At 38.7% G+C, this 17,068-nt stretch overlaps 1 protein-coding gene across 1 annotated transcript in view; it reads left to right on the forward strand.

The window, feature by feature from the left end:
* Window positions 1-4,940: 4,940 nt before the first annotated feature.
* Window positions 4,941-17,068, forward strand: part of LOC127422212 (uncharacterized) — a 48,257-nt gene continuing 36,129 nt past the window's right edge. Inside the window, exon 1 of the mRNA XM_051665550.1 lies at window positions 4,941-5,276. The gene's annotated coding sequence lies outside the window, so the exon portion shown is untranslated. The remainder of the gene's footprint in view (window positions 5,277-17,068) is intronic.

Here is a 17,068-nt window from a genome sequence, read left to right on the forward strand (position 1 = left end):
CTGTATGCCTTGGCAAAGGCATTCAGGATGCCCTGGAGGTCTTCTGCGGAGTGTGCTGCAATGACATTGTCATCCATGTACTGAAGCACCGTGATGGTGGTGTTGCTGACTTTGCTCTAGGCCTTGAACCTTAAGATTGAAGAGTCTGCTGTCAGTTCTGTACAGGATTGGGATCCCCTGTGGCAGCTCTTAGCCAATGAGGTGGAGTATGGCAGCAATGAAGATGGCAAACAGGATAGGTGCAATGATGCATCCCTTTTTGACCCCTGTTTCCACAGTGAAAGGCTCAGTGACTGACATGACATCATGTAGAAGCCTCAGTATTCTGATGTACTTGTCATGGCAGCCGTACCTTGATAGTATGCTCCACAGAGCCTGGCGGTCTACCGTGTCAAAATCCTTTGTCAGGTCTATGAAGGCCATGTACAAAGGCTGCCTTTGTTCACTGCATTTTTCCTGTAGTTGGTGTGCTGTGAATATCATGTCTGCTGTACCTCTGAATGGGAGCACTTCCTCAGACAGTGGTTGCAGTTGGTTTTCGAGGATATGAGCAAGGACTTTGCCCGTTTTTGACAGAAGCGAGATGCCCCTGTTAATTTCCACATTCAGCCTTGTCCCCCTTCTTGAATATGGTCACTATTAGAGCATCCCTGAGCTCTGAGGGAAGGTCTTCTTTTTCCCAGACCTTGAGGAGTAGGGCATGGATGTGATACAGGAGCTCTGATCCACCTTCCTTTAAGATCTCAGCTGGGATCCCATCTGGACTGGCGGCCTCTGTTATAGTTGGAGGTTCCTCCATGTCTTCTCTGATGGGACTCTGGGGGATGTGGCTGGTATTGTCTGTTTCAGTTGTGCTGTCACGTTTGAGGAGTGCTCCTCTTGGAAGTGCTCCTTCCATCGGGTGTTAATGGACTCGCTGTCCTTCAGCAGCTCCTGCCTGTCCTTTGAGTGCAGGGGGTTTAGGCTGCGGTAGCTTGGACCATAGACGGCCTTGGTGGCACTGAAAAAGCCTCTGGTGTCACCCAAGTCTGCCAGTCTCTGTATTTCCTGAGCCTTTTCTGTCCACCAAGAGTTCTTTAGCTCCCTCACCCGTCTCTGGACATCCACCTTGGCTCTGGAGTGAGCCACCCTTTTGGCCTTGCAGGTTACATCATTTTGCCAGGCATGAAAGGTTTTCCTTTTCTTGAAGATGAGTTGTTCAATCTCTGTGTCGATCTCATCAAACCAGTCCTGGTGTTTTCTGGACTTGTACCCAAGAATGGGTTTGCAGGTATGGTGGATTTGAGCAGGTGTAGAAGGTCTCTGTTCCACCGTTGAGGTCTTGGTTGGATTGCTCTTTGTCAGGGACCTCCCAATCTACCTTACCGCCATGGGTGGCCCTACCAGGAGCATAGCTCCAGGCGGCATTGCTCTCAGGATCTCAGGACCACACAAGCCTCTCCACCATGACAAGGTGACAATCTCCGGGGGAGGAAATATGCTTTTTTGAGTAACAAATTAAGGTGATGCTTACTCAAAATAACCACTTCAGAAAAGGGTGCACGATTTCCTGTTAATTTGGCATTTTATAACATCAAATATTCTATAAACAAATTAATGTCTATTGTGATTAGATCAGTCAAGTTGAGCCCACTTTGAACATTTTACAGACCAAATCTATTCCCATGACTTAAAAAAACTATGTGTTTTATAGGGGCCTTTAGCCCCTGCAACAGGGGGGCTTTTTTACCACAAATAATATCCTTTCACTTATTGGAAAGCTATTAAAAAACTTTTGATTTAATGACCTTTAACAAAACTGAAAATGATAAATAAGTATTTTGTCTCAAAATAAATGTGCACATTTCAGGGATTTTCATTAGCTACATTAATTTGCAACATTTAAAAAAATATTACAAATTTAGATTAAATTGCCTCAAAAATCAACATTTAGACACCACATTCAAAGATCTCATGTATCAGGAAAATGTTGCTGTGCATGCATAGTGACAAACATGTGATTAGGAAAGTGTTGTGGAAGTTTTTGTTGCTATTTAGTGTTTTGGAAGAAAAGAATATCAAAGGAGACTTTTACCCCGAAGGGCCTTTAGCCCCGTTGTACCCTACACTACTCATGAAAAAATTGTTATTCATTTATTTATTTTAGAACACAAATTCATAACTGATGCAGTCTGGCCACTCTCTGTTGACCTCTCTCATCAAACAAGGCCGCAGATCTGCCGCTGACTGGATGTTTTTTGCCACCACTCTGAGTAAACTCTAGAGACTGTTGTGCGTGAAAATCTGAGGAGATCAGCAGTTACAGAAATACGCAGACCAGTCCATCTGGCAACAACAATCATGCCATGGTTGAAATCACTGAGATCACTGTGGTGAAGTGGGCATGGTCGTGTGTCTGTTTGAGGGAGAGATGGAGTGGTGTGGCTCATCAAGTGGGTTGTCCTCACCCTCCGCTACTACCTGCTGGGGCGAGCCTACACCCTCTGTTCAGATCACGTCCCACTCCACTGGCTCCACCGTATGAAGGGTGTGACGAGGAGGAGGGCGTGGCCGGGCCGTGATGATGCATGGCCAGTGCTGAATAAGCTGATCAGCGGGAGAGCAAGATAATGGGGAGCCAGAGGTGCCAGTTCGAGAGAGAGAGACGCACACGGCCGCATTGCATGTGTTTCTGTGTTTGTTTTATGTTGAGTTTCTTAATAAACTTTGTTTACCGTTCAGCAGGTTACCGCCTCCTCCTTGCCCATCCTTATACCGTTACAATCAAATTTTTTCCCCATTCTGATGGTTGATGTGAACATTAACTGAAGCTCCTGACCCATATCTGAATGATTTTATGCATTGCACTGCTGCCACACGATTGGCTGATTAGATAATCGCATTAATAAGTAGGTGTACAGGTGTTCCTAATAAAGTGCTCAGTAAGTGTAAATTAATGTTATAATAAATTAATTATCCGTACATCACATTGCATAAAATATAATACTCTCTTTTTGGAGGGTGTGTGCAACATAACTGCATGTGTGTTTATTTGTGCAATTATTCTTAGTAAATCTGCAATAAACCTGCAATGCAACCACAAAGTGCATGCAATTTGATCGATTGCAGGAGCAAATTAGTACCCTTTATTGTGATCTTGGTGAATCAGGACCCAAACCTTAATATTCACAAAGATTTTGTGAGACATTTTATGGCTGTTTACCCTTGAACAACCACATGAATATCCATTGAATTGTGTAACCACATAAATGCAGTAATTGTCATCTACAGAACCATTTACTAAAATTGAGGTTGTTTTTATCTATGGTAGGCCAGAAACATACTGTACACAAGTACACAAACGTAGACATAAATGCTTGGTCAATGCATTGTAAGTGCGCAGTCTCGTTGTATGTAATTGCGTTACTATGGCAGTAACAAAATCTCAATACAAACTAACTTAATCAGCATTATTCTTTTCAAAATGCTGCTCCAACATAACAGTAGTTAACCTGAAAGAGAAAACTGAAAATAGACAATTTACATCAATGCCTGCTATAACACCCCTTGCCTATGGCCAGAAACATACTTAGTGCAAGTGCTCAAATACAAAATGCTTGGCCAGTCCAATAGCAAGCATATGATATATACAGAGTGTTTTTGCATTACTGTTGTTGTAACAAATCTCAGTACAAATGGAGCAATAGGGTTACCTTCAAATGTTGTACTTTTTAACCAGATGTGTTATAGAGCTGATCAGCTGTGACATCAATTTGTAGGCGAACCTGGAAGTCTAATTCGCCATGGGTTCCCTCTGGATTTTCCTATGGGTTTTATAATGGGAATTTTTAACTTATGAGTTAAATAAGATCTGTGGGAAACATTACTTCACGAAACGTGGATGTTTTGCTCTTCAACATAAATTACACACAGTCGCCGTGTGTTTTTTTTAAAAGTATGTAATCCAATTCAGCTTCAAAATTCACATTTGAAATATGAAAGTGTGTAATTTATGTTGTAGAACAAAATGTACACGTATTAAGTAATGTTTACTACAGACCTTATTTTACTCATTAGTTCAAAAACCCCATTACAAAAAGCCATAGGAAAATCCAGAGGGAACCCATGACGAATTCCGGGTTTTTGGACTACAAGCTGAACAGCTCTATTATTCAGGTAGCTAGCTATAAGCATGTTGACAGTTTAATTCAGTTTAAGAAGTTCTTGAAACGCTACATGTGCAAGCTGATAGGTCCTTTGAAATGTAACAGTTAGCTAATAGCACACTACATGGCTCAAACTGATAGGTTCTAATATGTTAAACCAATCAGCTATGGTGCAAACTGATACGTCTTTTTACGTGTTATCTGTTAGCCAATCAACTTGCATACTCTCTTTGGCTAACATTAAAATTGCTCAGTTGTTATGTTTCACTGCAGTGCACTACAAGTTTTTTTCTCTGAAACCCTTCTCCTCCCCAGCACCACTTGTCTAGATCTGCTTCAAGGGGATTGTATTTATGTCTAACCGCCTGAGACCCAGACGAGATTGCTGTGTTCATTTTCTATTTTCTCTTTATGATTTGTTACTAGTAGCACTTGATAACCAAACAAAGCAATTTCTTAGAACAGCAAATAGTTTGCCTAAAAATGTATGTCCTTATATGGGGATAGCAAGTCTATGTTTTGGAATTTTTTAATTAATACCAAGCTACAGAAAGTCAGCTTTGTGTATATGTAACAGGTGTTATATTTATTTATTAATTTCACACAAAATCTCTCTTTTTGTTATTATCATTTGTTATATTTATATAATTATTTTGTATTCTGGAAATTCTTTTAATATTTCATTTAATTTATTCTTTTAATATTGATTTCTTGTATTTGAGATGTCATGTTTCTATGGTTATATGGTACTTTTTCAGTATTGTTAAAAATGGCGCGTGGCTCCTTTAAGAATTATGTTCCGGTTCCGGTTGTTCTCCTTCAGTTCGCGGTAAGCGCGACTGAAGAGAGGTTAGTTGTGCTGAAGCTCCGTCTAAAAAGTTTGATATGAGTTTTGTTTATTGTAATAAAACATGTAATTTTGTTCTTAAATTCACTTTAATCTTATTTAAACATGTATGAAGTTTGTGTGAATGATATGGAGCATGTATTTTTGGAGAGAGTTCATTAAGCATGAGTGTGCAAGCTCTGTGGCTAAAATAATGCTTTTCACGGACAGGCTGGTGTTCCAGTTGTGAGAGAAGGCCACAGATTCGAGCTTATTTTGATAAATTTGTTTCTTTATTCATGCAGGTATGTTCTCTTTCATGCTTCTGATAATATTGTTTTGAATTTATGTAAAATGCTTTATTTTATTTAGTTTTATTTTTCTATTTTTTAATGAAATATGTTGAACACAATTGATTTTGATTTACATGAGAAACATGAAAAGTGTAAAATGTGTTCAGTTCGCGGTAAGCGCGACTGAAGAGAGGCTGGTGTTCCAGTTGTGAGAGAAGGCCACAGATTCGAGCTTATTTTGATAAATTTGTTTCTTTATTCATGCAGAATAAAATCTGGCCTGAGTAATTCCTGTTGCCCGGTCTTGTTCATTTATCCACACAACGCAGAGCTAAACGAAGGCCGGTCACATATACATTTTTTATTACAATGTTTTCTTTACTTTAGCAACAAAATCTCAATGTTCTCTCTGTATTGTCAGACAAACAAGTGGTAGCTAGTGCTGTAGTATTTTGAAATATTAGAAATTAGCTTAATCAATTCTGAATCAATGTAATGGTCATTGGCAGGGCTGTTTCTAGACATTAAGAGGCCCTAGCAAAAATTTATGTTGGATTGTGGTTAGACATTTTTTAGCTCTAAACAACTTTCAAATGTTCGCATTATTATTTATTTCTTGTTTTTATTAATTGCTGTGGTAAGACATGCAACAAAGTGGTAGCTCATTCAGATAATCACTTTATCGCATAATCTGCTTCAAACAGTACTCTTTGATTTTTTTTTTATTTTTTTATTATTTTTTTTTAAGACTCAATGCCATTAAATTTGCAAGCTTTGTCAAATCTTAAAAAAAAAAAATTAAAAAAAATCCACTTGTTCTTTCTCAGGTGCTCATGGTAGCAGCCAGGTAACTTTCTAAACAAAATTTGTTACCTGATGAACTGATAAAAACCTGTACACCCCTGTCTCACAAGAGTTGTGTAGGGCTTTACTGGTTGTTTAGATCAGTGTTACTATCAGAAATAATAATTATTTCTTTAGTTATTAATTAATATTTAAATTAATTAATTGAATCTAACTCATTAAAACCTCATATGGGGCTCCAGTAAATGTAGTGTGCTATGTTTAGGAGCAAGTTTGGTTATTAGCAATAATTAATAATTATCAAAGATAATTATTAATTATTAAAATCAATAGAACATTGATGAGAATCAATGTTAGCTTTTTTTAATCCTTTAAATCAACAATTATCAAAGATAATCGTTAACTGTTAACATTGATGAAACATTAATTAAAATTAACACTAGCTTATTGATCATTCAAATTCAACAATCAAAGATAATTATCAATTATCAAAAATCAATAGAATATTAATAAGGATTAACATTGACGGGGCACCACCCTGGAATCAGGGACTAATAACCAGATAGTAAAATAGTCTCAATATTAGATTGTTTTCTTAGGAAAATCGACATCCGAAGAATATCGATTTTCGGGAAAAAAAACAATGAATGAAGGCTTGAATCCGAGCACTGATATCCCGTCAGCATGACACAGGCGTACGCAAAACAAACCAAAACACTTCTTTGTAATATAAACAAAGTTTATTTTATACAGTAATATCAATTAATAATTAATACAATGCAGTCAATAAACTTCCAACTACAAACTAAACAGTGATATGATTAGATATGGAAATCAAAATAATCCTATAACACATAAGGTGTGTGTGTGTGTGTGTGTGTGGTTAGTACGTGAGAGAGAGAATTAACTGACGGCCCTAAAGCCGATTTCGTGATCGTGGGAGAGAAAGCAGCTATTAGTTTATCACTCAGAGACTCGGTGGACGGCTCGTAAAAGTCCCGCGTTCTTTGACTCTATAATGGATAACTCAGTTTGCCGGTTTCACCCGTGATGGCGAAAATGCACAACAGTCCAGTTTGGTTGGACCACAATACAGCAAAACAAATTCGTGATAATTAATACCCTGAGTATTAATAATGAGCGGACATGGTGGTCCGTAAACTGTACAAGCAAATAAAAACCTTGAAACACAAGAATAACACACTATAATATTCTATCTCTGCCCAGACGTAAACCTCTTACTTGAATCGCATGAGGACACAGGTAGAATGTTTGTCCCTCCGTCCTTTAACTCCGACCCCGTTCCTTGAGGCTCGTGTGATAACGGGAGGCCGTTTCCTCGCTCTGTTGGCGGGCATGGCTGTTGATTCTCAGCGGGCTGGTGGAGAACTTCAGAAAGGTCGACTTGATTGAAGATGCAAGAGAAATCTTTAATCTCTTCACTTCTGCAGGCAAACAGATGAAGATGCAGATTGCTCTGCGATCTCCTTCGGATCCGTTAGAGTGTTCGGTTGAACACAGAGTAATCTCAACTCGTCCAGCAAGATGGAGATTGTATGGCCACAGTTTCAAGTCGGACGTTACTTCCTTGTGCCACGAGGTTGCACCTGAGAGCAGCGATGAGCTGCGTCTACACACTGCAAACAAAGTTGCTGGAAGCAAATCCCGGAAGCATTTCAGAGGTATTTCAACTCCTGATGATGTCATGGTTTGAGGTGCGTTCTGTTGTGTGCCTCATCCGATAGGAGTTGAGAGTTCGATCCTTTAGTGAGCATGGCTTCATGGGATTTGTAGTCTGTTTTGGACTCCCTTTGTTTGATTTTGGCGCAATTTTATCAGTATAATTTACGACTTGGAATGTGGGGGCTTGAGTTAGGTTTTTACGACTGTGTTAGGCCTGCCTTTGTCTCCTATCTGAATACATGAGGCCCAACAGTTGCATTGCAGTCCGCCTATCAGAATGGATTTTCTGCTGCATCATTTTATGCATAATTGCTGTGAAAGTTCTGTGGGTATTCCATAGGCATGCTGTCTGAGACTGTTTAGTGTTTTAGAAGTACAGTGACTAAAACATAAGGGAGTGCACAATAATCAATTCCTTACACATTCTGATATTATCTGATATATACTTTTATTACTATTAATATTCATGTTAAGAAAAAATAAATCAATTTTTAAAACTCAAACACACCAAAGAACAGCCTATGCATTTTCTTATTTCCTGCTTTGTAATAAACAACAATATAATAAATACAAAAAAATTTAATACATGTTTTTATTGACATTCATTGTACTGGTTTAAGAATAGACCACTAAAAAAATAACCTTATCGGTCGGCCTCTAATATGAATAGCCTATTATAGGAATGCATCACATAGTGTTTCTCTAAGAAACATGTTGAATTCAGTGTTTCTGAGTGAAAAGCTCACAATCTTTAAGCTCATTCTTTATAAGTCAAGCATCTAGATACTTGTGGGCAAACAGAATATCTTGCTTTTTATTTAATCGCCTCTCAGTTTCTGCTGCTCTTGTTTTTTTGCGTGCAGCGCATAAAATGATGGTTTTTGAGTGCGACTGAATGCGAAGCGCAGAGGAAACATTACCTCGACCCTGAAAAAAAAAAAAAAAAACATGTCCATGACCATGTGCTAAAGTTTGAGGGCTCGAGATTTCGTGCTAGCAAAGTAGGCATCGGACAAAGTAGGCAACGCTGATAATACCATCATTTGTGGATTTTCCAAGCACAAAAATGTATCACACACGTACGTGAATGGATTAAAATGTATTTTCGCTTGTTATAATTTGTTATTGCAATTGCAAGCAAAACTGTCACACTGTACAGCCCTGGCCAATTACCAAGTTCACAAGTTCTTTTTTTTTTTTCATTCTCTACTTCCACAACTTTGTGAATTCACACAGCGGCTCATAAGTGCATGACTGCCTCCACTGCAAGATATCAATTCCTACTTTTAAATTGACACACCCTTGGCCTGCCCACTGGCGCTCAGTCGGTAAGCTGAAGAGAGAGTACTACTATTCCTGCAGACCAAAAGGAACTAACACTATTTTGATGTGTTTCCGGTAACCACGTTTTAAGAGCAGAATATGTTTACCTTCTAAAAACGCATCTTGTTCCGTTCTATTCCACTGCTGCTGCTTGTGAGAGAGAGACGATTTTTGTACTGTGTGTAAACAGATATGGAAGGTGTGAGATATCATGGCTGCAAAGACCAGCGTCTCTGCTTTAGTCTTTGTGGAAGCATCCCACCATTAGGAAAGAGTGGATAAAGTTTAACAAAGTTCCTGATTGCATCAGTGCAGGATTTTGTGTGTGTGTGGCACGTTTCATTGTGGGTGGCAAGTGTGTTCGGCACATTTAATCTTGGACTGTGATTTCTGTAAATTTTATGGTGGATTATAAGCCTATGTGTGTTTGGCTCGTATCAGCATGGAGTGCCTTTGGCTTGCTCTCTGGGGGCCTAAAGACAAATAATGTTAAGGCATGATTTTCAATTGTGTTTTTCAATGAAACTGCTCAATAAGGACTCTAAGGCCCTGATTTACTAAAGGTTTGTGTGTATAAAAACATGTGAAAACTTGATAGAATGCCCCAAAAAAGGTCAGATCTGATCTGCTAGTAGTCTTCAAAGGATTGCGTCTTTCAGATATGCAAAACAGCACATCTTGTTAATCAATGTTTGTAATTTTTGTTTGAATTAATATGCAATTTAGGAGTCACGTGGCACTATGCAAGGGTCGGATGTGTGAATGGAAAGCTCTGCGCAATTTTTTTTTGTGTCATAAACTGGTGAGATTCAATACACCCTGTTTTATAACTGTTCTATGAAGACAATATGTCAAAGAACACAAAATCCTCAGGCTCTGGAGACATTAAAAGACATTTACGTGCTCAAGCTGATACCCCAGACAAGACCGCAGACCAGGGACTCAGTTTGGATGGTGCGGTGGGAGAAATACAGCGGCAACTGTCCAGCATGTCTGTAATGCTGACGAAGGTCCTGGCGGACTTGGAGGATCTTGCGGTAATATGTCGATTGATTATGGCCATGGAGTTGAAATTCTCTGTGTTGGTTACAAGATTGTCAGACCAAATTTCTGAGATCATCCAATAAAGATCTTGTGTTACGCAAGGAGAGGAGTAAAGGAAGGCATACTTGGAAGAACCATAGCATTTTCTTGTTCCCAAACTTTGCGAATTCGACAAGAGAGAAACGTGATCGAATCAAGGAATGCAAGATACTCTTACATCAACAGAAGGTCGCTTTTGCACTAATGTTTCCGGCCAAACTGAGAATAGATACTAAGGATGGCCGCAAAGTATTTACATGCCCACAACAAGCATTGTCATATATAAAGTCATTGAAATGAGTAAGTTATTTTGGTGATTTTTACGTTGCCTCCAAGTGAACTTGACTTGCTGAAAATTCACTTGATTGTCCAAGGAAGCTGGGTGCCTTTTTTGTTTCTTTTAGTGAATGTTCCACCTAATGGCTGGAGTTTGTTTTGTGGAATAACACTCCTTAGGGACAGTTGTGGATGAATTATTTGTTCTTTTGCCTCCTATTGGATGGAGTTTATTTTGTGGAATATTTTTTTGCAGGACATTGGAAGGATTAGATCATCTGCTGCACTTATGAAACAGCTGGCTCACTGAACATTCGTTTGACTGCCGGAGGAAGCTGAACGTTTATATATATATATATATATATATAAATTATTATTATTATTACTATTACTATTTTTTTGTGTGTGTTTGTTTGTGTGTGTGTGTGTGTGTGTGTGTGTGTGTGTGTGTGTGTGTTGGTTCCGCTAGAGGCTGGAGCTTGTTTTGGGGATGAACAAACCTTCGGGAAAGTATGTGGATGAATCAAAACATTCTTTGTGTTTATTCTGCCTGTTGGCTGGAGTTTGTTTTATAGATTTTCCTCTGTTATGTAATTCTGTCTCACAAAATTTTTATAGAAGCACTGGACTTGAGCAATCTGACGGCAAAGTTGTCGTGGTGGCTCTCGTAGGCGTACATGGACTGTTTGAGTTTAGAGGGATGGATGCCAGTTGGCGATGTTGTGCACGGGGTTAATGCTCAGGTTTTTCTGTTTGTTTGGTTCGGGGGGAAGTTCGGGGTTTGATTGTTGCACTAATGTTGGAATGTGGTCTTTATAATTTTGTTTTTGACACACAATCTATTTTTTCTAATATGTCAAAATGTCAAATGTTAATATGAATGGAGTGTCTCTCAATGTGGAATGTGAATGGGTTGGGGCACCCCATAAAAAGAAGGAAGGTTATTACTTTTCTTAAATGTAAGATATATGATACTGTGTTTCTTCAAGAAATGCATCTTTCCCTGCAGGAAGCTAAAAAATTTGGGAAGATTTGGGGTGGACATGTTTTCTTTAGTGCTGGCTCAAGTAAGAGCAGGGGAGTCATTACATTGATAAGTAAACATCAACAATTTAAAATCTTGCTCTTACAGATATTTGGAGACTTTTGAACCCATCTGGTAGGGACTCTAAATTTTTTTCATCAGTCCATAAGATTTATTTTAGAATAGATTTTTTTTTTATATCTAAGTCCCTCATTTCATCTGTTGTGGATTGCTCAGTTGGAAACATCTTAGTCAAAGATCATACACTGGTGAGTTTAGAGGTGTTGCCACATACGGAGAAAAAGAAATCATATAGTTGAGTAGGTCCTAACTCGGAGTAGGAAGGGAATATTAAAAATGCAGAGCTGAAGCGCAGAATGTCGTCTGATGGCCTCAGAGAATTGACACGATTGAAATACAGATATAATACTATTTTGTCACGGAAAGTGGAGTTTTGGTTATTAAGGGCAAGACAGTCATATTTTGAGTCAGGGGACAAAGCAGGGAAGCTTTTGGCTAGATATATAAAGCAGAGGGAATCTTTTTCTACCATTTCTACCAATCTGCTGGGGGTGAAATTTTTACCTCGGCCATTGATATTAATAATGCCTTTAAAGAATTCTATCTTGATTTTTATAGTTCCACGTCTTCGTCTACTGATGAAGATATTAGATACTTTGTGGAACCATTAGAACTTCCTAAATTGACGACTGAGCAAAAAAACTCTCTTGATTCTGAGATAACCTTGGAGGAGATTGACGAGGTAATTAAGGCCCTGCCTACTGGCAAGTCTCCAGGGTCAGATGGTTTTGCTTCTGAATTTTTCAGATCTTATGCTACAGAATTGGCTCCACTTTTGTTAGAAGTTTATTAAAGAATGGAAAGCTTCCGCCAACCATGACACAAGCCCGGATCAGTCTGATCCTTAAAAAAGACTAAGATCCAAGCGAGTGTAAAAGTTACCATCCAATTTCCCTGATCCAGCTAGATGTAAAAATTTTGGCAAACATTTTGGCTAACCGGTTAAGTAAAGTTATGACATCTCTTATACATATAGATCAGGTGGGGTTTATTCGGGGCCGTAGCTCATCTGATAACATTAGCCATTTCATCAATATCATGTGGTCAGTAGTGAATGATAAGACTCCAGTCGCTGCCATCTCACTTGATGCCGAAAAGGCATTTGATATGGTAAAATGGGATTATCTTTTTAAGATTTTGGAAATTAATGGGTTCGGGAGTACTTTTATTGGATGGATTAAGTTACTTTATAGACACCCTGCAGCAGCGGTACAAACAAATTGATTAATTTCAGATTATTTTACTCTGAATAGGGGCACTCAGCAGGGTTGCCCTGTTTCCCCATTATTGTTCTGTCTTGCCCTGGAAACATTAGCAGCTGCAATAAGAAAGGAGGATGATTTTCCAGGGGTGGTGGCGGGAGGTATGGCGCATAAGCTTTTGCTTTACGCAGATGATATTTTATTATTTGTCTCTGACCCTACTAGATCTATGCCTTGACTCCACAGAATTATTCATTCCTTTTCTAAGTTCTCGGGATGCAGAGTTAATTGGTCTAAATTTGAAGCTTTGGCTCTGACAGCATACTGCCCGGTAATGGCTTTTCAGCCGGGCGCCTTTCAGTGGCCTAAACAGGGCATTAAGTATTTGGGTATTTTATTCCCAGCAAATTTATATGATTTAATCATATAATTTTGAGTTAATTTTGACCCTTTAATAAAAAAAGTTTGAGTGATGTGGACAGGTGGGCTTCACTATATTTATCTATGACTGGAAAGGTTAATGTTATAAAAATGAATTGTATTCCAAAATGCAACTACCTACTACAGTCTCTCCCCACTAATGTTCCCCTCTTTTATTTTAAACAATTTGATAGTATTACTAAATCTTTTATCTGGAATTATAAACATCCTCGGATGCATTTTAACAAGTTACACAGGCCAATTGACAAAGGTGGGTTAGGTCTCCCCAAGATTTTGTTTTACTATTATGCTTTTGGTCTCAGACATTTGGTGCATTGGTCGCTTCTGCCTGAGAGAGCCCCTCCCTGGCTTTTTATTGAACAGAAGGGCCTTGCCCCTATCTTGCCATTGCAAAGTTTTTCTAACAAGCTGCCCAGAGAAGTAAAGACACATCCCGTTATCTCGCACATGCATTTAGTGTGGACAAAAGTTTCTGATGTGTTCAATTCGGACATTTACCTGAACGTTGCCACAAGTATTTGGTTAAACCCTAAATTGTGCATTAACAAGTCCCCTTTCTGCTGGACAGAATGGATTGAGAAAGGAGTTGCTACGCTGGGTGACCGTTGAGATCTTTTGAAAATATTATACAGCGGTTTGGGATTCCCAGATCTCAATTCTTCATGTACTTACAGCTGCGCCATCTACTTTGCACCATCTTTGGGTGTAGTACGCAGCCCCCTAAAGCGGCAGACACTCTTGAGATGGTGCTTGCTGCTTTTGGAAAGGGTCACGAGGCTTCAGTGTACTGTTCCTGGCTAATTCAGAGTTAAGGGGATGAGGTTTTAACATCTCTTAAGAGGTTATGGGAGAGAGACTTGAATTTAGTACTGGAAGTTGGAGAATGGGGTAAGATTTAAAAAAACGTCAAGTCTGCATCTAGAGATGCAAGGGTGCGCCTCATTCAATTTAAGATTCTGCATCGTTTTTATTGGACTCCCTCCAGATTGTATAGGCTTGGCCTTAAAGACACACCCACTTGCTGGCGATGCCAGTTGGAGGATGGGGACATAGCCCATGTTTTTTGGTCCTGAACTAAGATTCAAGAGTTTTTGTCGAAGGTTCGGAATTGTATTTGTGAGGTCTTGGGCACTTGGATCTTATTGTGCCCCAGACTTTGTATTTTGGGTGATGAGGCAGGTATTAATATAATGAATAAACATGTAAAGAGCTGGGTCCTTACCAGCGTGATGATCAGCACGCAAGTAATGCAAAGGGGATGGAAGTCGACTGATGCGCCCTCATTTCATGAGTGGTGCACCAAGCTGGGCACTGTGGTGGCATTCGAAGAGATGGCACATAGACAGCTGGGCAGTTTGGGTGCATTTGGGAAGAAGTGGGGCAATTATCTGGAATTGCAATCACATAATTGTTAAAAGTTGATTCTGTGTATTCTTGTGTTGTTTGTTTAAATTTGTATTTGGAATCAATAACAAATTGTTAATATATATGTATAAAAAAAAAAAAAAATGTCATTTAGAGGAGTACCTCTTGAATTTATGATATTGTAAAATCCTATAAATAAATATTTTCATGAATAAATGCCAAATTGTATTGAATAAAAATAAAATAGAATTATTTAGTGAGAGCTATACTGTAAGTCAGTGCGCATTTGGTACATCTGGCACATGTAAAAGCCTCCTTTTATTTACTTGTTTTTTTTAATGTTAGATAGCCTCCAGAAATGTACCTTTAGTACATTTATTGAATGGCAATAGAATAAAATACAAGAACATAAACAATGGCAACATAAAAGATCAGATGCCATAAAACAAATTTTTTTTCACTACTACACTTTTCAGCCCTTCTGCTGCACACTTGATTTTGTCTCAATATAGTCAAAATTGCAGATATAAACTGACAATGCATAGCAAAGATCACCAACGATATCCATGCAATTTCTCCTGACAGGAAAGAATCTGTGGTGAGCTAGCACGAGTGCAAATGTGACATGAAAAATATAAATGTTGAAGCAACCATGTCATTTTGTGGTGCTTCAATGCCACATTCATTGCATGGAAAGTGCAACGCTCTAGTTGAGCTACTGAACCATGCAATTTGATCACATTTGAACAAGCTAATAAATGTAGTTGTATATATAATGTAAACATTAAAATGTATCACCTTACAAGTCATGCACTATAGTAAAAGCGTTTATCCATCCATCCATCTATAGCCTCTTGTCCTATGTAGGGAGCTGGAGCCTATCCCAGCTGTCTCAGGCTGAAGGCAGGGAAACTCCCTGGAGAGGTGGCCAGTCCATCATAGGTTTAAAGTGTTTAGATGTCAAAATAGTATTGTGTGAGGAACAGAGCAAAATGTAAGTGCTTAAGTACTGATAATCTGCCGTTTTACTTGTGATTTGTATGAAAGTGAATAAAAGTCTTTGTTGTTGTAATACCTGTTTCACTAGGTATGTATAACGTAGGTATTGTAACGTGATTCTCTGACACCAGGTAGGAAACAATGGCTCAACCAGTAGTGTGAGTTTGGGTCTGGACTATCTGTTTGTCTGACACATGGCAGATAGGGAGAGTGTTTGGTAAACCTGTTGAAAAGTCCTTATTTTAGCAATTCCATTTGTGGACACTAGTGACACAAACTTCACCTTTATTTTCAGCAAAGTTTAAGTTACTTTCAGTCTATGTAATAAATCTAAGTAGTCAAAAGAACAGTGGGCTCTGGACTGAGCACAAATGAACACAAAACTTTAATACACTACCATAAAACACTGAATTGTTGATATTTTACGTAACAAAGACTTCTGAATCATCGTCCATCCCGTCTCTCTCATCTAACCCTCATGACCTTCCCCAACCCCACAGAACAACTTTCCCTGCACTCTGGCTGTGATATTAATAATAATATTAGCAGGAGGCAACTCACCACAGACCAGATAATGTCTAGGTACTGCAATTTAAGGAGGCAGGAGCTGCCAGCGAGTGAATGCAGGTCTGGAGGAGTCCTGCAGGTCTGTCTACATGTGGTACAATCTCTGTTTTACACATGCACGCCTCCTGCTAACTACTTTATTGCTCATTGTCTGTTTATGAGTTTTCATTAAATCACAGTGGAGAGACGATCAAGGACGGACAGAAATAGGACGCATTTAGTTAATTCCATTCATGTGCATTTATTCTGTGTTGTATTTTTGTGTTGCTTTGTTTTTTTATAATGGCATGTACAAACACACTATTATTGGCATTAGAAAGTTGCAAAATTCAGACAACAATACCAGTACATACAGGAGTGTAAACAATTTGTTTAAAGTACAGAAGATATGTGGTTAAGTATGGAGAGAATGGAGAGTGAAAAAAATATTTTAAATCATGAATCTCCTATCAGTGATGGCATTAGGTCCAGTTAATTTCAGTGACCATTTCAAAGTTTGACCTCTAAAAGATGATAAATTTGTCCTAAAATCTAATGAAGACAACGACCACATTTACATGCACTTAAGAAAACAGTTTATTCCAGCGTTTTTGCAGAAAGCAGCATTCTGAAAGGTCATGCAAACAAGAATGCTGATTTCCTTACGATTAAGGGATTAAGAGAAAGCGGTTTAACATCCAGGTTTCTCCTCAAGAACATGTCTTAATTTGGCCATGTAAACATAAATGGCATTCTAACAGGTTTTTGAAGAGTGTGCATACAATAACAAACATCAAATGATGCAGCCCCATAGTTATACATCCATAGATGCCTTTTTCGGTTGGTTTGGATCACTCCATGGTTTGGATAAGTCAACCGTGGTGCCATCTTGGTACGGTCAACAAGGAGAGCTGTTTGAATGCAAGTGAATGAAGGAGATGCCTCAGACTGCTGCATAAACTGCTTTTGCGTGGAAA

Source organism: Myxocyprinus asiaticus, chromosome 31 (assembly GCF_019703515.2).
Source record: "Myxocyprinus asiaticus isolate MX2 ecotype Aquarium Trade chromosome 31, UBuf_Myxa_2, whole genome shotgun sequence".
Taxonomy (NCBI): Eukaryota; Metazoa; Chordata; class Actinopteri; order Cypriniformes; family Catostomidae; genus Myxocyprinus; species Myxocyprinus asiaticus.